This window comes from Rhinoderma darwinii, chromosome 3, assembly GCF_050947455.1.
Source record: "Rhinoderma darwinii isolate aRhiDar2 chromosome 3, aRhiDar2.hap1, whole genome shotgun sequence".
Lineage (NCBI taxonomy): Eukaryota > Metazoa > Chordata > Amphibia > Anura > Rhinodermatidae > Rhinoderma > Rhinoderma darwinii.
Window position 1 is genome coordinate 357,418,895 of NC_134689.1, and position 24,527 is coordinate 357,443,421.

The 24,527-nt window shown below is 43.7% G+C and overlaps 1 long non-coding RNA gene across 1 annotated transcript in view; it reads right to left on the reverse strand.

The window, feature by feature from the left end:
- The window catches only part of LOC142748236 (uncharacterized), a 40,917-nt gene extending 26,005 nt beyond the window's left edge, over positions 1 to 14,912 (reverse strand). Inside the window, exons 1-2 of the long non-coding RNA XR_012882200.1 lie at positions 14,827 to 14,912; positions 2,214 to 2,388 (exon numbers count right to left, since the gene is read on the reverse strand). This is a non-coding gene — a long non-coding RNA (uncharacterized LOC142748236). The remainder of the gene's footprint in view (positions 1 to 2,213; positions 2,389 to 14,826) is intronic.
- Between the last annotated feature and the right edge of the window lie 9,615 nt (positions 14,913 to 24,527).

The following is a 24,527-nucleotide window of genomic DNA, read 5'->3' on the forward strand; positions in this document are numbered from 1 at the left end:
TATATTAAGCCAAGACCTGCCCCATGATTGACCCACTGTTTTGGAAAACTACTGGAGTCCAATTAAATAAACTGCTGCCCAGAAATATCAGAGGGTGCCATATAATGCTTCAAATGTAGTGAGTAGTTCATAACCCAAATCCATCGCAATTTCATCAAACATTTCCAATTCTTGGCCCCCACAGAAGCCGTCAACATCTTAATGACACTATACTCAAAGCTGAAAGTGAAGAAGACCTAAAGTCTTGCAAAGGTTCTAGCCACCTAATAGCAAATAGGGTTAAGACCTATCATCGCTGGGCCCCCCTCTTTGCAAGGGCCTTTTGGAAGCAGCACAGTTTCACGTAAGATCCCCCATCCCTTCCTTATGGTGTGGAGAAGCCCCTTTCCAAAGTGGATTTATATATGAGTAAAGTGATAGACTGTATCAAGAGTGAGTTAGTTGTGAAGATACTTATTTACAAGGCTAGGGTTGCCCTGAGTAACTAGTCGGGTACTATAGAAGAAGTCACACATGCCAAATTAACCTAGCATTTGCCATTGAGGAATGGTGGTGTATTGCTGTCTCTTTATAAGTACAAAGTTGTTGTTAATAACTTGTTTTCTTCACGGGGTTGGACTCTGGAAGGCAGCAATGGTTGTTCACAGTGGTTTTAAATTGGGCGCCGTGAAAAAACTGCCCAGACACCAGGTTTTTGCAGTTGGCTGTGCCATAACAGGGATGAAGGTGTACAGTGTGGTTACGCAGTGTACCTCACGCTAAGGACAGCACCTAAATTATTTAATACCTCTCTTCCCACCTAACAGTGTACAGTTCGTGGGCTGCAGCCCATAGGCAATTGCTATTCGACCCTAAAGCCAGAAAGGGTCCGTGAATGTTTCAGTTGGAGAGCAAGAGTTCCCCGCAAGTAGGGGCGGTGACAGGTAAAAATTTGTAATGTAGAAGAAAAAGAGATGACCGTATTTCCTGAAATTCGTTTCGGGTCCGATTCTGTTGAACCAGCTGTCAGATTCATTTCAGTCCAAATAAATTTGTTTCGAATCGAAAGTGGCCCAATTGTCCTAAAAAATTGTTAGGTCTTCTAGGATGGTATACAATCCCCTTTCAAGTCCTTTAACGTCAAGACAGTATTAGTAATGTCAACATGACAACAACATATATGGTTATGGGTAAAAGGATGGTAGCCAGTGATAACAAGCAGCCTGTTAAAAAACACACTGCACTGTCAGATTTTTATGCTTTTTAAAATTAAAAAACGGTTCAAAAATGATTATTTTTCGCCAATGTTTATACACAAACAAGGTGGTCTCGGAAGAAGCAATGGCTTTTTAACAAGCGATCCATGAGGTCTGTATCAGCAGGCAGTGCGCGCTAACAGCACTAGGAATAATATTATTAAAAAAGATTTGTAAAAGATGTGTTAAAGATGGCGTATTCACAAATTATTGTAAGAATTGTATAGCTGCAGCAGCACAGAAATGGCTGCCTGTGACTGCCTAACTGACACATTGACTGACTCCTATCTCCCTTTAAAATCTATCTCTCTATCAAATTATTGTAAATATAACTAATGCATAATACAGATAGATAGTGGATTAGTGTCAGGGAGTGTGTTTCATAGTGAGGAGAAGAGAATAGTTAGATTTACAATAATTTGATAGAGAGATCTTAGAGGAATATAAATCAGTGTCCGTGTGTCAGTTAGGCAGACACAAGCAGCTATTGCTGTGAGTGAGTGCTGCAGCAGCTATACAATTCTTCCATTAATTTGTGAACCCCAAATCTTTAACACATCTCTTACAAATCTTCTTCAATAATATTATTCCTATACCCCTTATGATTGGCTATGCAAGAAGGAGGGCTGCCTGCAAGGCATTATGGGGAACACTGCGGACATGTGTTCCTGCGTTTCTGTCTTTTTGTCTTTTTCTGATCTATAAAATGGCATCCACCATTTTGAGCAGTTCGTGCGGGAGTATTCCCAAGAGTTTCTGATTCAATAAAATACTAAACTTTTGGGGAAATTCGTAGTGAATTAGATTTGTGTAGAATCGATTTGCTCATCTCTATAAGAAACCATAATATTAATTCAGGTTGTGTTACATAGTATAAAGAATATATGCTCCCATAAATCAAAACTAGCCAGAGCAGCAAAGCTCTTTTTCTTCAGACAATTGATTATTTACTTGCTTATATAATAACTAGCTACTTACAGGCTTCAGAAAGACAGAACCAGCTCATGAGGTCCTTTGCATCCTCCTGTCAGTGGATAGTCAATGGGGAGAGACCTTCTTTGATATCTACACAAAGGCACAAAATGCCTGTAGTAGTGAGGGAATTCAAAATGTTTGCAGTAAACATAAGACAGAACTGAATATTCAAGAAAGCCTGCGAACAAATAGACAAAGAGATTGGAATTAATATATTTTTGAAGAAAAAAAAGCCTATAGATTGAAAGCCGGAAATGCCATTGCTATTGGCTTCCACATGTCTACTTATACTAAGCAACACTTACATACAATTGGACTCAATTGTATCTACGTCCTTAGGAAGCGGATACATTTGACAATGCTAGCAAGGGAGCCATCAGTTCCATTTTAGCCATCTAGCGCCACCTTGGTCGTTCTGCTGGAACAGGCCTGGTTAGAAGAGTCCAGGCCTATATTGCTGGAGGACAGCGTGGGAAAAAGTTGAGTGTGCTTGTTGCGGCAGGGGGCACTATCTACAGGTGACAGTGTGGCACTATCTATATCTGTGGCATTATCTACAGGGGCAATGACACTATCTACATAAGCATTGTGGCATTATCTTGAGGGTTCACTGTGGCACTATCTACAGGGAACACTGTGGCACTATCCACATGGGTACTGTGGCACTATCTACAGGGACAGTGTGTGGCACTATCTACAATGGGCATTGTGAGACTATCTACAGGTGGCACTATCTACATGGGGCAATGTGGTCCTGTCTAGAGGGGCACTATCTATGCTGGTTTTTACGCTACGAGTAGCGGTCAGGATATATCCACTAACCTATCCCTTTATATTAGCGCTTGTAAGGGCTAGGCTGGCAGATACGTGCAGACCAATACTCATAGTGTAAAAACCAGAGGGTAGGGGGAGCGTAGCAATAATAACTTGGTCTAAAAATTATGCAACCCCCCTTTAAAAATCCTGCATTTGCCCCTGCCATGTGCTAGATTTTTTTTCCTTTGTTTCAAGTTATCTATGTCTCAACATCTCTGTGCCCGGAGGTGTTTCTGGGAATTGCACTCTTGAGGCTTTCAAGCTGATGGAGCTGCTCAAGTTTACCTGTGTTCAGGCTTGACTCTGTTCATCCTATGGTCATGGCTTTCGTTCTAAGCAAAGCTATGACCGATATGACGTATTCTTTTTCAAACAGATCCTAACAAACCATGATGGATTCCATTGACTTATAATAGGGTCTGTCAGGTTTTCATCCGGGCTCTGGTGTTTTTTTTTATAGCAAGCAAGCATAGTGCTGCAAACTATGCTATTCTTACTGTCAAAAACACCGGCACCCTGAAGGAAATTGACCAATGTTATGCACTGTAGGAAATTCATATTCTTGTCATGATATAAATTGACTTTTCCATTTATGTGATTGTGTTATTGAGGATAGAGAATTAAATAGTAGAATATACAGGATTATTCAACAGTATTACCGATAAAGAGATCAGATATAGGAAAGTTATTTTTCAGTCTTCCAACCAAGTAGCATAACTATAGGGATTTCAGAGGTAGCAGTGGCATTAAGCTCCCAACAAGTAAGAGGAGCCCATAGACCATCTTGGCACATAAAACCAGTAATATCACAAGTACATAGGAAAGTGCTGTCATGACATTTCATGATAATTGCACAATGATAATATGAGGGTGAGTCAAAAATTATCCGCACTTTGGCTGTAGAATTTATTTTAATCAACATTCAGAAAATACAAATACATAATTTTTTAGACATAACCTCCCTGCTTTTTAATACACTTTGTCCATCTGTCAACAAGCTTTCGTATTCCCACATTAAAACATGTTTTCAGCTTAGCTGCAAGCCACAAATGCACCGTTGTCTTCACCTCTTCATCAGATGGGAATTTTCATCCTCGTAGGGCCTCTTTCAGGGGACCAAACAGGTGATAGTCTGAAGAAGCAAGATCAGGACTACAGGGAGGATGCTTTAACACCTCAAAACAAAGTTTTCGGACAGTGTAAGGGCATAGGTGGATAATTGCAAAGGCAGAGCCATGGCTGATTTGCAAATGATTTGACACATAATCCACTGATAATCGTCTATCCAATAAAATCAGTTCACGTGCACGCTCAATGTTGTCATCAGTCGTGGACAGGCGTCCAGCTCCTTCTTCACGACTGACACTTGTGCGACCTTCCTTGATCTTCTCTATCCATTTAAACACACTTCTTCGCGACAAAACACTTTCACCATACTGTGCACAAAGTCTTCGATAAATATCGGCACCAGACACACCCTCAGACCACAAAAGATGAATCACTGCAATAACTTCCTGTTTGAGGCACATTAGTATATGGGAGGGGGGAAACTTTTCAAGCTGGGTGTTGACCATGGCGGCCTTTTTGAAGTCGGCCATTTTGTATCCAACTTTAGTTTTTTCAATGGGAAGAGGGTCATGTGACACATCAAACTTATCGAGAATTTCACAAGAAAAACAATGGTGTGCTTGGTTTTAACGTTAATTTATTCTTTCATGAGTTATTTACAAGTTTCTGACCACTTATAAAATGTGTTGAAAGTGCTGCCCATTGTGTTGGATTGTCACTGCAACCCTCTTCTCCCACTCTTCACACACTGATAGCAACACCGCAGAAGAAATGCCTCCCGATCTGACCCTCTTAGACTTTTATCTTTGGGGTCATCTAAAGGCGATTGTCTATGCTGTGAAGATACGAGATGTGCAGCAACTGAAACTACGGATACTGGAAGCCTGTGCTAGCATTTCTTCTGCGGTGTTGCTATCAGTGTGTGAAGAGTGGGAGAAGAGGGTTGCATTGACAATCCAACACAATGGGCAGCACTTTGAACACATTTTATAAGTGGTCAGAAACGTGTAAATAACTCATGAAAGAATAAAGTAACGTTAAAACCAAGCACACCATTGTTTTTCTTGTGAAATTCTCGATAAGTTTGTTGTGTCACATGACCCTCTTCCCATTGAAAAAACTAAAGTTGGATACAAAATGGCCGACTTAAAAATGGCCGCCATGGTCAACACCCAGCTTGAAAAGTTTCCCCCCTCCCATATACTAATGTGCCACAAACAGTAAGTTAATATCACCAACCATTCCCATTTTATTTAGGTGTATCCATGTAAATGGCCCACCCTGTGGAATGATCCACGCTGGATCATCTCTCAAGGACCACCCCATGATCTCGTGTATAATATCCTAAATCTCAGTCCAAAAAGTCTGTTTGTCACAACTCCAAAATATATGCAAAAGAGTCCCTTTTTCCTTGCCACACCTCCAACAAAGGGGAGAGACATCAGGAAACATTTTGTGTAAAACATGTGGGATTCTGTACCACCGGGAGAGTATTTTAAAGTTTGTTTCTTGATAGGTATTACTAATTGAGGCTTTATGAGATAGAGTCATGATCTTCTCCTTCTATTCTCCTGATAATTATATCTGGAGGTCTCTCTCCCATTTCTTAATATATGGGGGAGTAAAATCCTCATCAGGTGTAAGCAGCAGGCTATAAATATTTGGTAACGTACGTCTCACATGGCCCCGCTGAGAATGCAAAGACTCAAAAGGGTTAATGTGCAAGTATAAGTAGTGGGCACAGGAAGAGAAGATAATGTGTCAGTTGTAATGTCTGCCACTGCGTAACCACCGGTAGGTCTATAGGTACTGAGATCTCCTCTCCCTGTAACCATATGTCATTCCTATAGAAATGACTGACCTTGAAATGTCCCCCACTTATCCAAGCCCTAAATGTCTGATCAGTCAGGCCCAGATCAAATTCTGGATTGCTCAAGACCGGTGTTAAAGGCAAGTGCGGGGGTGATATCACAGTACGCTTGTGTAAAGCCCTAAATACCTGCAAAGTCGGGTTATATATTGGGATGGGCAGCCAGAGACCTCCTATGAGTTGGTGCTATCCATGGTAAACATTTTAGAGGGATAAAACTTTGTTCCACCGTAATCCAGGCCTTGATTGAATAATGCCTATACCAATACACTATCCTAGTCAAATAAGTAGTGTGGTAGTAATGCTCCATATCGGGCAGTCCAATCCCACCACGTCTCTTAGCAAGAACAAGAATCTTCCTCCGAAGTCTAGGGGGTTTATTGGGCCACACAAAGTACGTGAATTGTTGGCATAAGGTTTTAAAAAAAAAAATAGAGCATATCTTAATCGGCAGGGCCTGCATTGGGTACAAAACGAGGCAAAATATTCATTTTAAGGATACCAACATGGCCAAACCAAGAAAAGGTCCCCCTTGTCCTTCGGTCCAAGTCACTCTTCACCGATTGCAGAAGAGGTATAAAGTTAAGCTTAAATTTCTGACCTATATGACCCGGTAATTGGATGCCCAGATATTTGATCGAGTCGTGTGTCCACCTAAAAGGAAAGCTAGAACTCAAGTGACCCCTCTGGATATGGGGAATATTTAGTGTCATCGACTCCGACTTCTGAAAATTAATTTTAAAGTTTGACAGAGAACCATATTTCCGAAATTCCTCCATAAGGTTGGGAATAGAAACACGAGGAGAGGTCACGAAGAACAATAAATTGTCCGCATAAGCAGCTACTTTAAAGGATTGACCTCACATCGTTAATCCCCACACGTTCACGTTATTTCTGATCTTACAGGGAGAGGTTCTAGGGATAGGGAAAATATCAGTGGTGACAAAGGACAACCCTGTCTCATGCCGTTATGAATCAAAAAAGGTGAGGAATAAGTACCATTAACCCTCACAGAGGCCTAAGGCGAGGAATAGAGGGCTCCAAGCCAAGCCCGCATGTTAGGTCCCAAACAAAGATGTTCCAGAATTCCAAGTAGGAAGGGCCACCCGACCAGATCAAAGGCCTTCTTAAGGGGCCTTAATTGTGTTATCCCTCACTTCTCTAGATGGAATGAATCCTGTTTGATCCCCGAGGATCACGGAAGTCATCAGCGGAGCAAGGCGGTTTGCTAAAATTTTTGAGAACAGTTTTAAATCTATATTAAGCAATGAGATTGGCCTGTAACTAGCACAGGATGACGGATCCTGCCTTACTTTGGGATAACCACTATAGTAGCTTTTAAGGAGTCTGAAGGGAGTGAGCTGCCCGATGTCATTGCATTAAGAGCCGTCTAGAAATGATCTGAGAGCTGATCTATAAACATTTTATAGACGCCTTACTTTGGGATAACCACTATAGTAGCTTTTAAGGAGTCTGAAGGGAGTGAGCTGCCCGATGTCATTGCATTAAGAGCCGTCTAGAAATGATCTGAGAGCTGATCTATAAACATTTTATAGACGCCAACAATTAAACCGTCAGGGCCTGGGGCTTTTCCTGATGTGGTGTCTTTCAAAGCCCTCAAAATTTCTTCAAGAGTGATTGGATGATCTATCGTAGCGCATGCCTCTGCAGAAAACTGGGGAAAACCTGATGAGGATATAAAGTCATGTATGTCTACATGGGTGGGTGGTCTATGTGGCTCCAACTGATATAGAGAGGAGTAGAACCCCTAAAAGGAACGGGCAATGTTCCTCGGAGAGGTAACCTTTGTACTCGTTGGGGAAGTAATATGGGGGACATATGTGGATGCTATTTGTGTTCTCAGGGCGTTTGCCAAGATTTTTCCAGGTTTATTGCCACATTCATAGAATGCTCTACGGCATTTAACCAAAGCTTCTCTAGCTCTCACTTTATATAGCTGTAATGTTGGGGGTAGGGAAACGGACAAGTGAGCCCTAATCTAGCCGCCACTCTGTCCCTGCCTACTTGCAACGACCCGCCCTAGGCGACGGGGTACAACTGGGCGTCGGTCCCTACGCTCAGTAAGTGCACGAGACAAACAGACAAGGGTACACAAAGCTAAGGGAAAAGGGGCAGTTGCCCACGGCAACACCGTGAGCAACAAGAGTGGTGAACGAGCCGAGTCAAAGCAGGAGTTAACGAGGTACCAAAAGCAGAGCAGGAGAGTAGTCAGTAAGCCAGGGTCAGTATGGAGCAGGATCAAATAGTCAGAAGCTGTAGCTGGGCCAGGAAACCACACGAGAAGAATCACAAGCAAAGGAGGAACAGGAAAGGCAGGTATAAATAGACAGAGGGCGGGAGCTAGCTCCGTCTGGCCAGGCTGCGATAGGCTCTCCCGCTCCTAAGCCTGCCATCCTGAGTGGTGGAAGATGGAGTCAGTCTCCGAGACGTAGATTCAGGTGAAGACTGATTACCTATGGGAGTTAACCCCAAAGCTGTGCCTGGCAGATCCTTTACAACTAATATGTAAAAAAACAAAACCATTATCATACTTACCTTCCTGGGTCTGTGACAGTAAACTAAGCAATGACCGCTCTAAGCTGTCATTGGATAGTCTACATCACATTGTCCCATGTAACCTCAGTTCATTGGTCTACTTTTAAATGTAGGCCAATGAACTTAGGTAACCGACCACCACGTGATGTAAATTAACCAATGACAGCTTAGAGCTTGGCGCATCTCGGGTGCATGCGCCACTGTAATCCTAATGCTGGGACTTCTTCAAATACAAAGGAGTCCCCGCGCTAGGAGTTACTAGCGTCGGCAGACTCCGGAATAAAGTTTCCGTTGATGCAGGCCTGATCTTTTCTGATCAGGCCTGCTCCAGCGGAACGGCGGCAAATGATGAGGAAATGATGAGGAAATGATGAGCCTGCCATCCTGAGTGGTGGAAGATGGAGTCCGTCTCAGAGACATAGACTCAGGTGCAGACTGATTACCTATGGGCGTATACACAGAAGTTGTGCCTGGCAGATCCTTTACAATAGCGATCTTCAGTGGCGTAGCTATAGGGGTCGCAGCGGTCGCACTTGCGACCGGGCCCCTAAGCCTGGGGGGCCCACAGGCCCCCATTGCCATACTGTATGCTTTAAAAAAAAATCTTCTGTGCCGTAAAGCCGGCACTTGCTGGTTACGGTCACATGGTACACTTAGTGTACCATGTGACCGTGTTATCACGTGACACGTCTTCCGGACAGTGGAGTGGAAGAGTCGGTGCGGAGAACTCCAGGTAAGCTGCAGTCTGTGTTGTGTTGTAATGTATTGTGATGTAATGTGTTGTATTATAATGTGTTGTGATGCCTTGTAATGTATTGTGTTGTATTGTGCTGTTTGCGGTGGAGAGGGGGGGCCCATTAAATCACAGCCCCCCCCCCCTCCTCTCTTCACCGCAAACTGCACAATCCAACACAATACAGTATAGTACACATGTGTATGAGAACGGGGCTGCGGCTGTGTAATACAGTCACTGCCCCGCTCCTGAGTCCTGACATGTGCGCGCTGTCAGGATGAGGAGATGCGGCCGGCGCTGCACTAATGATCTGCGGCACTGAAGACAGAACATGGCGGGCGCGCTACAAAACACCCCCATGTTCTGTCTTCAGTGCCTGAACCACCGCTCATCAGTGCAGCGCCGGCCGCATCACCTCATGCTGAGCGCGCGCACTTACTGTCAGGAGCGGTGCAATGGCTATATTACACAACCGCAGCCCCGCTCTATAACGGCGGAGATCAGAGAAACCTCTCATCTCCGCTGCTATTCCCCTGAATGCTGCGATCAAAGCAGACTGCAGCATTCAAGAGGAAGTGAGAAGGGGGATGCCCCTGGATCGCATCACAGGAATCCCTGTGACGCAATTGAGGGACATACTATATATGGGCAGACAGCCCAGGTCCATTGAAGGACCCCAGGGCTGTCCAACCATATTTCCTGTTGTTAGGACATACCTAGGTATGTCCTAACAACTGCCTGTGTACTATCCGTACACAGGCTAATGTACTGTAATATAGATATATGCCAGTACATTAAAGTTTAAAAATAAAGTAAAAACAAAGTAATGTTAAATAAAAAAAATACACATACACCTTTTTTACAATAAACATTAAAATAAGTCTCAACACATAAAATATACACATATTGGGTATTGGTGTGACCGTAATAACCTGCACAACAATTTCTCTGCATCATTTATGATGTGTGCGCTGTAAAAAAATAAAATAAACACTGCTTTCTATCACTTATTGTGGGGCACGAGGTGCGATGATGAATTTAACCTCCATGTGCCTCACATTAATAGTAATTAACCCCATCATGTACCTCACACATTAACCCATTATGACTGAGAAACATGATGGGATTAATTACTATTAATGTGAGGCACATTCAAAATTCACCTCGCGCCTCACATTAGAAAAGGAAATAACTTTTTATTTTTATTACTGTAAACGAAGTATCGGTATTGAAGTCCAAATTTTGGTATCGTGACATCCCTACACTGTGGGTCGCGTCCCCCTGGGGGTTCGTGTGAAGACCTCCGGGGGGTCGCGAGTCACTCACCGAGGTCCCGGTTCCATTCAATCCTGGAGCAAGGAGCTGACATCACCTTGACTCACTGTGCCCTGCCTGCGCTGAGTCACTCATAGCACACACCGGAGCAGGCGAAGGATCCTCCACCCGGTGTGGGAACGGGGATAGGTAAGTAATTATGCTATTTTTCTATTATGCACATATGGGGGCATTATACTGCATGGGGGCTGATATGGCATGGGGGCTGATAAGATGTGGGGCATTATACTGAATGGGGGCTGATATGGGGGAATTATACTGTATGGGGGGCTGATATGGGGGAATTATACTGTATGGGGGGCTGATATGGGGAGCATTATACAGTATGGGGCTGTTATGGGGGGCATTATACGTTATGGGGCATTATACTGTGTGGGGGCATTATACTATGGGGGCTGTTGGGCAAGGCGTCTGGGCATAGGCACGCGAAGGGGTCTGATGATGATGGTGGTGTTGGGGAGGGGTAGGGGGGCCCAAGCTGAATTCTTGCACCCGGGCCCGAGCCTTTAGCTACGCCCCTGGCGATCTTAGTTCCTACCGAAGGGAAATCAACAGTATCCTAGTGTACTGCGACTGACATTGTTTATGTTTGGATTCAACCTCTCTAATGCATGTCAATAATCCACTTGCTCTCTCAGTCCTCTATCTCTTGAGCCTCGCACCCCATTTAATGAAAACACCTCTTATATAACATTTATGAGCCTCCAAGAGAATCAGGGGGTTCGACACTGATCCGGAGATAGTAGAGAAATATAAATCCAACTCTCTTCAGATTTTGAACGGAGCTTCAGGATGATGAAGCAGAATCTCATTGAGTTCCAACCACCCTGAGCAATGGAGGGTGGAGCAAAAGAGAGAGAAATTGAAATCGGCGAATAATCATATATAGGTGGATGTGTGTATGTCTGCTCTAATCACTCTATCAAGATGGAATTTACTTAAAAATAGTCAATTCTGGAGAACATGTCGTGTGTAGCTGAATAGTATGAATAGTCACGAGTTCCCGGGTACAGAGTCCTCCACGCATACACTAATTGGTGGTCATGTATAGTGGCTTCTTTAGATCGGAGCTGGGAAAAAGATAGATGAGACGCTCCTGTTGAGACATCGAGATTCGGTTCTAGAGCTACGTTAAAATCACCTCCCACTATAATGATGCCTGCCCCAAAAGACTGGAGCTGCTCTAGTTATTCAGCAAGTGCAGCCGATTGAACCGTATTGGGTAGATATAAATTGGCAAATGTGACAACTTGCGAAAATAGAGTACCCTTTACAAATAGAAACCTACCCTGAGAATTAGCTTTAGAGTCTGTAAATGACCAAGGAACATTTTGTGCAATAAGAATACTCACATCTCTAGAACAGCCATGGTAACAATATGGGTAGCGTCTATTGGACAATTTAGGTACCCTATCTTTTCTGAAGTGCGTCTCCTGGAGGAATGTCACCTGTGCTCTATGTCGCCATAGGTCATTGAGGACCATAGTGTGCTTCTCGAGAGTGCTCAAACCTCTTACATTATAGGAGAGAATTCGCATTAATTTGTATGTTGTTCAGAACTGTGAGGAGAGAGGGACTTCAGAAAAAGTCTTAGGTAGAGAGAAGACAATAAAGGAGAAAAAGATGGGGATATACTAGGGGAGTCAAAAGTAACCGGAGAAGTTCTACCAGAGAGGTGCTCCAGGGGGCATCCCTATGAGGAGAGTAAGTAAGGCACTCCAGGAAGCAGACACCACCTCCCATATAACTGATAGAAATACAACTAACGACTAAATAAAAATAAAAATGAAACTGCCACCTATAAGTACAATTCTTATTCTTGAAGCACAAACAATTGCTATGTTAGCCTCAGAACAAATAAATTCAAGGTTCTCACATGTGCAAGTCAACTGATGAACGATGTGAGGACAAAAATACCTCACCCATTAGTTTATAAGTGACCATAATATACATCATTAGTGAAATTAGCCTAAAACGTACTGACTGCAATCTGTTTAAACTGCCCAACAAAATGTACCCGGTATAGAGACTGGATATCTTAATAAAAAAAACATATTATCGAACATCAAAACCATACAAAGCTCACACTATAAGAGATACGTAGGTCGGACCCCAGAAAAGGATATGTCTTTGTAAGATTCATATACTCTAACAAATAAACATCTCCTTTACGGAACTTGTTGTCTCGCAGGTCTAATTCGTTGTGGTCGGGGCTGCAGAAGATCCATAGGACAGTTCCGTCCTAGTCTAGGTGAGGCGATAGTTCAGGGAAGCAGCTTTCCAGTCCGAAATGTCACTCGGAGTATCAAGGAAGGCGAAGAGGGCAGGCAAGTACTGTGAAGATTGCACCAAGAACAAGGCCCCTTGCTTCTTGACAATAAGATGAAATGGATAGCCCCACAAATATGTCACTTCAGTCGCTCTGATTATGTCCAGCAAAGGATGCATCATGTGTCTCATCAGCAATGTACGGGCCGACAGATCACGAAAGATATTTACTTCAGCGCCATTAAACTCCAAATGACCCATGTTGCCCATTTTGCGCATTAAGTGTTCCTTTACAGTGAAATAGTAGATTCTGCACACAATGTCCCTGGGTCTGTCCGGATCTTGCGATTTAGGTCCCAGCGCTCTGTGCACTCTGTCCAGCTCAATAGGGCTGTCCGGCGGCTCCCCCAAAATTTTATTAATAATTTACGTCACTGTGGCACGGATATTGTCTCCCACCTTCGATTCCTGTAATCCCCTTATACGTACATTATTGCGCCTATTTCTGTTTCTGTTTTCCAGGTCATCGTGTTCTACGGCCATAGATTGTAACAGCGACTGATGAGATTGAAGTTGGTTCTCCAACCTGTCCAGCCTGCCTCCTTGAGATGTTTACTGTTCTAAGGCAGAAACACGTATGTATGCACATTTGTTCTACAGTGCGGTTTACTTCTTCCAGACATTTGCGCTGCATTTTCTCGATCCTGTCCGGTATATTATCAAAGAAACTTCTGGACGGAAGATATTTAAGAAAGGTCCATTCTAGTCAGTAGTGCCTCTTCTATATGGCTTGGCGATATAGGGCCTGGCGACCACTTGGATCTGAGAGGGGATCTCCCGAAGCTGGGAAAAGCAACTGGCGTGGCTAGGGGTCTGGTGGCGTGAACGCACCTGATATATAACGCCTGAGTATGGAGGGGAGGCTGCGGCATGCTGTTGTGGAGTGGAGCTGGGGGAGGCGCCGGCCATGATGGATTGCTCCTGTCCTTGCGAGAGACGCGGTCTCAAGAAATGAGTTAGTGAAGACGATTAATCTTTTGGGAAGTCTTGAGGGTCTTCCCTCGGGGCATTGCTCGGGAAACAAGGTACTTGCAGGTTGTTGGTATGCTGTATGTCGCGTTAAATATCACGGTTGGCGGGAGCTCCTGATCTATGCATCCTGCTTCCTCACATGCCGAGATCACACCCCCGCCAACAGAAATTTTAATATAACCAGAGTGCGGGTAATTTATGACCAGTGTGGGCATTATTTACTAAAGAAGCACAGTGTGGGCATTATTTACTGAAGGGGCACAGTGTGGACATTATTTACTAAATGGGCATGAAGTAGACATTATTTACTAAGAGGGGGACGTGTGGGCATTATTTATTATTAAGGGGTACAGTGTGGGAAATATTTATTTTTGAGGGGTAAAGGGTGGACATTTTTATTATATTGGGAGCACAGTGTGAGACAATTTTAATCAGGGAGCACAGGGTGGTGTTATATTCAGGGGTCAAAGTGTGTAGCGCAATTATTATTATTAGTTAGGGGGCACAGTGTAGGAGATGTGCTGCAAAGTGAAGAGCGAAAGACCTCTGGGCTGCAGAGATGAGTTGTGGCCAAGAAAAGTTATCATGAAGATCTAGATCAGATGCAGGAGAAAAGCATGAAAACAACTACAATCAGTCACTTAATGTAAATGTTTATTCTTCCTTTAAGGGCAGATTCACACAAACGTTGCGTTTTTGCGCGCGCAAACAACGCAGCGTTTTGCGAGCGCAAAAACCATTTGACAGCTGCGTGTGTCATGCGTGTCTGATGCGCGGCTGCGTGATTTTCGCGCAGCCGGCATCATAGAGCTCATGCTTGTCAACGCCCGTCACTGTCCAAGGTGCTGAAAGAGCTAAATCTTTCAGCACCCTCGACAGTGAATGCCGAACACAACAGCGAAAAACCTGTAAAAAAAAAAGATAAAGTTCCTACTTACCGAGAACTTCCCGGCCGTTGCCTTGGTGACGCGTCCTTGGTGACGCGTCCTTGGTGACGCGCCTCTCTTGACATCGGGCCCCACCTCCCTGGATGACGCAGCAGTGCAAGTGACCGCTGCAGCCTGTGATTGGCTGCAGCCTGTGCTTGGCCTGTGATTGGCTGGAGCTGTCACTTGAACTGAAGTGTCATCCCGGGAGGTCGGACTGCAAGAAGGAGACATGAGTAATCGGTAAGTTAGAACTTCGGTTTTTTTTACAGGTTAATGTATTTTGGGATCGCAAGTCACTGTCCATGGTGCTGAAACAGTTTAACTCTTTCAGCACCATGGACAGTGACTATCTCCTGACGTCGCATACCGATAATTTTTTTGCCGGGATCGGCCAAAACGAGTTTGGCCGAACCCGGTGAAGTTCGGTACGCTTGTCCGGCTTCGCTCATCGCAAAGACACTCCGTTTGGATGTTCGGAAACAGAAAAGCACGTGGTGCTTTTCAGTTTTCATTCATCCTCTTCACTGCTGTTGCGCGAATCACGCTCGTCCCACGGAAGTGCTTCCGTGTGGTGCGCGTGATTTTCACGCACCCATTGACTTCAAGGGTATGTTCACACGAGGGCGTCCGTTACGGCTGAAATTACGGGGATGTTTCAGCCTGAAAACATCCCCGTAATTTCAGCCGTACCGGCATGTGCAGGCGCTTGAACACCGCGTCAATTACGGCCGTAATTAGCGCTGCTATTCATTGGAGTCAATGAATAACGGCTCCAATTACGGCCAAAGAAGTGACAGGTCACTTCTTTGACGCGGGCGTCTATTTACGCGCCGTCATTTGACAGCGGCGCGTAAATATACGCCTCGTGTGAACAGACAAACGTCTGCCCATTGCTTTCAATGGGCAGATGTTTGTCAGCGCTATTGAGGCGCTATTTTCAGACGTAATTCGGGGCAAAAACGCCCGAATTACGTCCGTAAATAGGCCGTGTGAACATACCCCAATGGGTGCGTGATGCGCGAAATACGCAGAGTTATTGAACCTGTCGCGCTTTTTGCGCAGCAGACAAACGCTGCGCAAAAAGCACGGACTGTCTGTACTGCCCCATAGACTTGTATTGGTCCATGCGTGCCGCGTGAAAACCACGCGGCCCGCACGGACCGAATACACGCTCGTGTGAATCCCCCCTTAACTGCGGCTGATCAGTCCTGTGGTCACTCTGGTCTGCAAAGTGATAAAAGGACCTAAAATTCTTAAACTTATTTTTTGGTCGAGTTGTAGTTTTTATTGGTATAATTTTGGAGTACATGCGACTGTTTGATCACTTTCTATTACAATTTTTTGGAGATCTAAGGTGACCAAAAAACAACAATTTGTTTTACTTTTTTCTTTTTGTGACATTTACCGAGTGGGTTAAATAACGCTATATTGTAGGACCTTCTTCACACGGCGCTAAAAAAAATAGACATGTAAAGGTGACAAAAACGCTAGTGTTTTTCTAAAGCCCTTTTTAAAATACAGGCGTTTTTAATGTGTTTTTGTCACTTTTTGTCGAGTTTTCGTCAGTTTTTTTGACAAGTAATTAGGACTCCCATTGACTATGGGAATTTGGCACATTTTAAGGGCATTTTCGGGGTGTTTTACGTGCCAAAGAACTGACCTGACGCTTCTTTTTTCACACTACGGGTTTTTTAAACACACACATGTAAAAAAACGTGTCTTATGCACTATTAATGCGCTTTCACATTGATATCAATGGGAAGCTTAAAACAAGTGTTTTTTGCATAATTTGCGCTGAAAAACATGTTGATTACAGACCGTGTGAACAGAGCCTAATAGTTTCGACTTTTACGGATGCAGCGATACCCGTTATGTATGGCAGTATATCGCTATTCTGACAGTCTCCTTTGAAGCCCTGCCAATTTTTTTCATTTTAAGCCACGCCTTTAATCCCACCCTTTAACCCCACCCAATTCCCGCCCTAGTGCCTCCCACACAGTATAATGCCCTCTAGCTGCCACCATACAGTGTAATGCCCCCAATAGCTGCCACCATACAGTATAATACCCCCATAGATGCACCCATACAGTGTAAAGCCAACACAGATGCCCTCGTTCAGTATAATGCCCACACCGATTCTTCCATGCAGTATAATGCCCACACAGATGCCCCCATAAAGTATAATGCCCACAGATGCCCCATGCAGTATAATGCCCCCATAGCTGCCCGATACAATATAATGCTCACACAGATGCCCCATACAGTATAATGCCCCATAGCTGCACCCATGCAGCATAATGCCCCCATAATGCCCCATACAGTATAATACCCCATACAGTATAATGCCCACACAGATGCCCCATACAGTATAATGTCCTATAGCTGCCCCCATACAGCTTAATGCCCCCAAAGCTGCCCCCATACAGCATAATGCCCCCATAGCTGCCCCCATACAGTATAATGCCAAATAAATGCCCCCACACAGTATAATGCCCTCTAGCAGCCAAGATACAGTATAATGCCCCCATAGCTGCGGACGCAGATATAGTTGACAGCGGGACATACGCCGGCCGGCAGGGACAGCGAGACACTGCCTGGAATCCGGGTCTGTCCCGCTCAATCCAGGACGGTCGGGAGGTATGGATGACGTGCTAAGGTTGCCTGGCCAAGGAACTGCTACGCAGGGATAAACAGTGATGCGGCAGCGAAAAACAAGTAAAAAAATATACAAGAAAAATTGGTCCGCTCACCATGACGCCACATTCCTTGATTATTCGGTGCACGAGCAAGAGAGCTACGTCGGGAGTAGGTAGAAATCCAAGGAAAAAAGGTAGAGGTCCAGCACACGATCTGTTGTGAAAAAATACAAAACTGTTTACTTAAGTAAAAATTAAAACAAGAAATTAAAAAGTCCCAGGAGAGAACGCATACGCTTTTCAAACTTTTCAGTTCTCAATCATAACTATGATTAAAGAGGCTCTGTCACCACATTATAAGTGCCCTATCTTGTACATAATGTGATCGGCACTGTAATGTAGATTAGAGCAGTGTTTTTTATTTAGAAAAACAATAATTTTTGAAGGATGTATGACCTATTTTAGCCTTATGCTAATGACTTTCTTAATGGACAACTGGGCGTGTTTTACTTTTTGACCAAGTGGGCGTTGTGGAGAGAAGTGTATGACGCTGACCAATCAGTGACCAATCAGCGTCATACACTTCTCTCCATTCAATTACACAGCACATAGTGATCTAGCGAGATCATGATGTGCAGTAACATACACACACATTAACGTTACTCAAGTGTCCTGGCAGTGAATAGACATCACTACCAGCCAGGACGTGATGTTTATTCAGAATCCTGACACTTAGGTAACGTTTGTGGGAGATTAACAGCACAGCAAGTGTAATCACGTTTTGAATGACAGTTTACAGCGTAATCTCGCGAGATTACGCTTGCCTTGCTGTAAATCTCTATGAAAAGATATCACTTCCTGCCTGGTAGTGATGTATTCACTGTCAGGACACTTGAGTAACGTCAAAAAGTAAAAACACGCCCAGTTGTCCATTAAGAAAGTCATTAGCATAAAGCTAAAATAGGCCATAACTCCGTCAAAAATGATTTTGTTTTTCTAAATAAAAAACACTGCTGAAATCTACATTACAGTGCCGATCACATTATGTACAATATAGGGCACTTATAATATTGTGACAGAGCCTCTTTAAGAACTAAAAAGTTTGAAACGCGTAGGCGTTCTCTTCCGGGATTTTTTAATTTCTTGTTTTAATTTTGACCTAAATAGACAGTTTTGTATTTTTTCACATATCGTGTGCTGGACCTCTAAATTTTTCCTTAGCTAAAAACAAGGCCTTATATAGCTACATCGACGAAAAAATAAATAAATGATGGCTCTTGGAATGCAACAATGAAAAAAAATATATTCCGCAGGTCAATGAGGAGGCAAATACAATGCATGGAATTAAATGGTCAAACCTGTCTAGCCAGGATTTAATACCTTACAGTTCATTGCTGTTTTAAATATGGCACATTTTATTCTAGTTGGCCAGGCGGCCGTACGCTCCATTCACCCTCTGCCCTGCCAGCCCTTCCCGCAAGACTTATTGCGACAGTGACTATCAGGTCAAGATGGCGCTGGAGGTAAGCATGTGACAGGCATGGACCCAAATGACAGGGGCATAAAATTATCACTTTGCTCTGTACAATGGCAATGCATATTATGCATATTCATTTGGAATATGCATAATATGCAGGGAGAGCTCACAGATGTGAACAGAGCTCAAATGGACATATGTGTTTTTCAAACCATAATAACTATGTTCATGCAATTTTTTAGAGACTGGGGAGCAATTGGCAGATGCTGATATTGTCATTTCCATAAGAAAAGTATACGTGCATCCCCCGCCTATAGGGTTTGTAGATTTCTCCTATCTCTTCATTCTTTTTTTAATAATTGCTTTCATGATATTGAACAATGTGAGGCAGACAGACTCGCCACAATTAAAATATACGTTTGCAGTAACATCTTGTGTCCTGCATCTACAAGGGGGGAACGGTCCCTTAACTCTTTTTATGTAGAAGCTTCCAGGCAGCATCCGTGACTCCCATACAAGACACAGAAGAGGTTGAAGAGCGAGAGAGAGAATTATAGATTTTTCTGGTGGGCACTGGCCAGATAAGAAACTTAATTCATTTTATTTGGGACTTCAGGCTTGCAATACATTTTAATGTGATGCTTTTTTTTAGATTTCCTTTTGAACATTATCTTTGGATTATTTCCATATAGTCTTGCTGATTCTGTATTTCGGAGTATGGGAGGTGAGTTATCCTTCATTTTATTTGCTCAAACTATGGGTTGGTGGCCCCTGATTCAAGATCTGAGACAATTAACTATTTCATTGACTGCGCTATTGTTTCCGTCAAAAAAACAGAAACCTTACAAAACTAAAACAAACAGAAACTATTTGCAACGGAAGCATTACCATTGAAATAATGGTAATGCAAACGGAAGCTATGGTTTCCGTTTGCTTTTGCGTTGATGGGTTACTCCAACGGAAAGGTCTAGTGGAACACATCAACGGAACCTAACGCTGATGTGAACACACCTTAACCCCTTGCGTACCTTCGCCGTAATAGTACGTAGCTGGCCGCTTATTCCAGCGTAACTTCGACGTACTATTACGGCGCAGGAAAAAACTGTCACTATGTGAAATCACATAGTGACAGAACAGCGGCGGCAGCTGTCATTGACAGCTAACCGTCTCTGCTACCGGCCTGGGGACCAATTAGCAGTCCCCAATGCCGGCGATTGCTGTGATTGGTCAGTCTCTGAAGACTGACCAATCAGAGCCGTCTGTGACGTCGTCTGCAGGAGAAAGCTCCTGTCACTTTCTCTGATCTCCTCACTTCTGTGAGATACGTGAGGAGATCAGAGAAAGCGGTGTAAAAAAAACCACTATTTTTATTAACCCCTTCCCGAAAATGGGCGTATAGTAATGCCCTGAGGATGAAGCGGGCACAGGAGCCGACATCCCACTGCAACTACAGCGATCACTGTCCTCTCCGATCGCTGTAGTTTAACCCCTTAAATGCCGCTATCAATAGCGACAGCGGCATTTAAGTGATTAATACAGAGGGAGGGGGCTCCCTCTGCACCCCATTGCCCCCCCCCCCGCAAAAAATCGCGGGGTTCTGATGGTTGCAATGGCAACCAGGAAGCCTAGCAACGGCTTCCTGGTTGCCAGGTACGGGAGCCTATTAGGTCCTGCCCAAGGCAGGACGTAATAGGCTCAACTGTCAGTTGTAAAGTGACAGTTACAATACACTGCACTACATCAGTACATACAGAAGTAGTGCAGTGTATTGTGCAGGGGATCAGAAGATCAGATCTTCCAGTCCCCTAGTATGTGTAAAATAAAAAGTGAAAAAAAGTAAAAAAAAAGTTTTAGATAAATAAATAAATACAAGTTTTACGTAATAAAAACAATAATCGCCTTGTTTCCCTCATCAAGCCCTTTATAATTAGAAAAAAAATGAAAAAACTAGACATAATAGGTATCGCCGCGTTCGTGTTGGCCTGACCTAAAAAAATATCATATTATTTATCCCGCACGGTGAACACCGTAAAAAAAATACCATAAAAAACAATGGCAGAATTTCCTTTTTTGGTCATGTTGTTTCCAAAAAAATGGAATAAAAAGTGATCAAAAAGTCGCGCGTAGCCAAACATGGTACCAATAAAAACGACAGTGTGTCACGCAAAAAACAAGCCCTCACAAAGCTCCGTCGACAAAAAAATAAAAAAGTTATGGCTCTCAGGACATGGTTACACTAAAACATTTTATTTAGAAAAAAGTTTTGTTTTTTTGTAAAAGTAGTAAAACATAAAAACTATATAAATTTGGTATTGCCATAATCGTATCAAACCGTAGAATAAAGTCAACATGTTGTTTATACTGCACAGAGAACGCCGGTAAAAAATCATAAAAAAAATAGTGAAGGAATTTCTGGTATTTGGTCTCCTCACCTCACAAAAAATGGAATAAAAACTGATCAAATTATCGCATGTACCCCATGATACTAATAAAAACGACAGCTCGTCCCATGAAAATCAAGCACTCACATAGCTCGTCAACGGAAAAATAAAAAGTTAACGACGGCCCAGACTAATTTATGTGTGCAGCAGTTCTTCACCTAAAACCCCACGTCATCATTTGCAGCCCCCATTGGTAGACCCTGTAAATCCAGCGAAAACGATGGGGCTAGTAAAGAAGTCAAAGATTAGGCAATACTGGAGTGCGGATATTTTGTACAACACCACAGACACCCTTTAGGCCCTGTTCACACGGAGTTTTTTGCAGGAGGAAAATTCCTCCTGTAAAAACTGACCCTGGAGGTTTTCATGTTTGATATGGTTTTTGACGTGGTTTTTGACGTGGTTTTTGACATGGTTTTTGAGGCGGTTTTCCAGGCGGTTTTTCAGGCTGTTTTTGCCGAGGTTTTCACACACATGAGGCTGGGTTCACACAACCATGTTACGTCCATAATGTACGGAACGTATTTCGGCCGGAAGACCCGGACCGAAGACAGTGCAGGGAGCCGGGCTCCTAGCATCATAGTGATGTACGACGCTAGGAGTCCCTGCCTCTGCGTGGAACTACTGTCCCGTACTGTAATCATGTAGGGACTCCTAGCGTTGTACATCACTATGATGCTAGGAGCCCGGCTCCCTGCACTGTCTTCGGTCCGGGTCTTCCGGCTGAAATACGTTCCGTACATTACGGACGTAACATGGTCGTGTGAACCCAGCCTGACATCCTTCTGTCAACGGATCTGTCACCATTGAAATGAATGGTGATGCAAACGGAACTTACTTCACACTTGCCTTTCTGTTGAGGGGTTCCCCTGACTGAAAGCACCGACGGAACCCCTCAGCAGAAACCACGCTGATGTGAACAGGCCCACATTAAAAAAAAACATTGTTTTCTGTTTGCATCATCATTGACTTCAATGCTGATGGATCCGTTGCTAATGGGATTCCCTACACTGCGGTATTGGTTCCGTCTAAACGACAGAACCCTTTGCACAACGGGGACAAACAGAAACCATTAGCAACGGATCTGTCACCACTTCACACTTGCCCTTCCGTTGAGGGGTTCCCCTGACTGAAAGCACAGACGGAACCCCTCAGCGGAAATCACGCTGATGTGAACAGGCCCACATTAAAAAAAAAAAAGTATACTTACTTCTTGAATCAATTTCCCAACATCAATGTCCATTCGGTGGTACACCTCTGCTGTCGTCATTTCTGTTCCTGTAATGTTAAAAAATAAATAAAAAAGAGATGACATACATGAACAACTGCATAACAAAATTAAAAAATTAAAAATAAAAAAATTGAAAAAAAAAATTGAAAAAAAAATTGAAAAAAAAAATCTAAAAAAAAAATCTAAAAAAAAAAATGCACAGCTCCATACATGTATAGCATGTATGGAACATAGGAGCAATTGCACTTACTTGTATTCGATTTGGATGCAGGACTTCGGTTTTCTGTATCCCTGAGTTCTGTCCACGATGTTTTTCAGGCTCCACGAGCAGACAGGAAATGACAGCCCCTTGCTGGGCTGGACTAGCAGCAGGAGACGACTCCTGCAAGAAACTCCTCCAAAACACTCGGCAATATACTCGTCAGAAAACACCTCACTAGTTCGAGGTGTTTTTTGACGTGTCCCCATTGCTTTCAATGCGGTTTTGGACGCGGAAACCGCATCAAGAAGGGTCATGTCCCTTCTTTTTGCCGCGAGGCGTTTTTTTTACTCGCGGTAAAAAAACGCCTCCGTCTCCCATTGAAATCAATGGGAGTCATTTTGGGTCGTTTTTGGCGCGTTTTCCGACGCGTTTTCCGCGTCAAAAAACGTGTCAAAAAACTCTGTGTGAACAGGGCCTTAGAAGTGCGACTCCTGCACCCAATAATCCGGCCTGTGCATGAAGGATTGGTTCAAAGCGTACGTCACTATCCAGGGATAATTAATTTTATTATTCATTCTCCCCATTATTACACCATCCTATTATATGACCTGTTGCACTCCGCCCAGCTTACATATACCCTGATGTACTCCGCACAGTTTACATATACCCTGATACACTCCGCCCAGCAAACATATACCCTGATGAACTCCGCCCAGCTTACATATACCCTGATGTACTCCGCCCAGCTTACATATACCCTGATGTACTCCGCCCAGCAAACATATACCCTGATACACTCCGCCCAGCAAACATATACCCTGATGAACTCCGCCCAGCAAACATATACCCTCATGTACTCCGCCCAGCTTACATATACCCTGATGTACTCCGCCCAGCTTACATATGCCCTGATGTACTCCGCCCAGCTTACATATGCCCTGATGTACTCCGCCCAGCTTACATATGCCCTGATGTACTCTGCACAGCTTACATATACCCTGATGTACTCCGCGCATCTTACATATACCCTGATGTACTCCGCCCAGCTTACATATACCCTGATGTACTCCGCACAGCTTACATATACCCTGATACACTCCGCCCAGCTTACATATACCCTGATGTACTCTGCCCAACTTACATATACCCTGATGTACTCCGCACAGATTACATATGCCCCCACATTATAAACTGAAACACCAGTAAAACACTAAACAAAACTACTACCAAGCAATGTCTACGCTCCAAAAGCCAAATGGCGCTCCTTCTGGGCCTGGCAGTGTGCCCAAACAGCGGTTTATGACCACATATGGGGTATTACCGTACTCTGGAGAACCGCTTAACAATTTATGGGGCCTATTGTCTCCAGTGGTACAAGCTGGGCCCAACGCATTGGGCACTGAAATAGCATATATGTGGAAAATGTCAATTTTCAATCTGCAACATCCACTGTGCACTAATTTCTGCAAAACGTTTGGGGGTCAAAATGCTCACTACACTTCTAGATGAATTCCTTGAGGGGTGTAGTTTCCTAAAATCTCGGGAGTTTTCACTGTACTGGTACCTCAGCGCAATGCAACATGGCGTCAAAAACAAATTTTGTAAAATCTCCACTCCAAAAACGAAATTGCACTTTTTCCGTTTAGACCCTTGCCGTATGTCCAAATAGCCGTTTACAACCACATATGGGGTATTTCCGTAATCAGGAGAAATTGTGTAACAC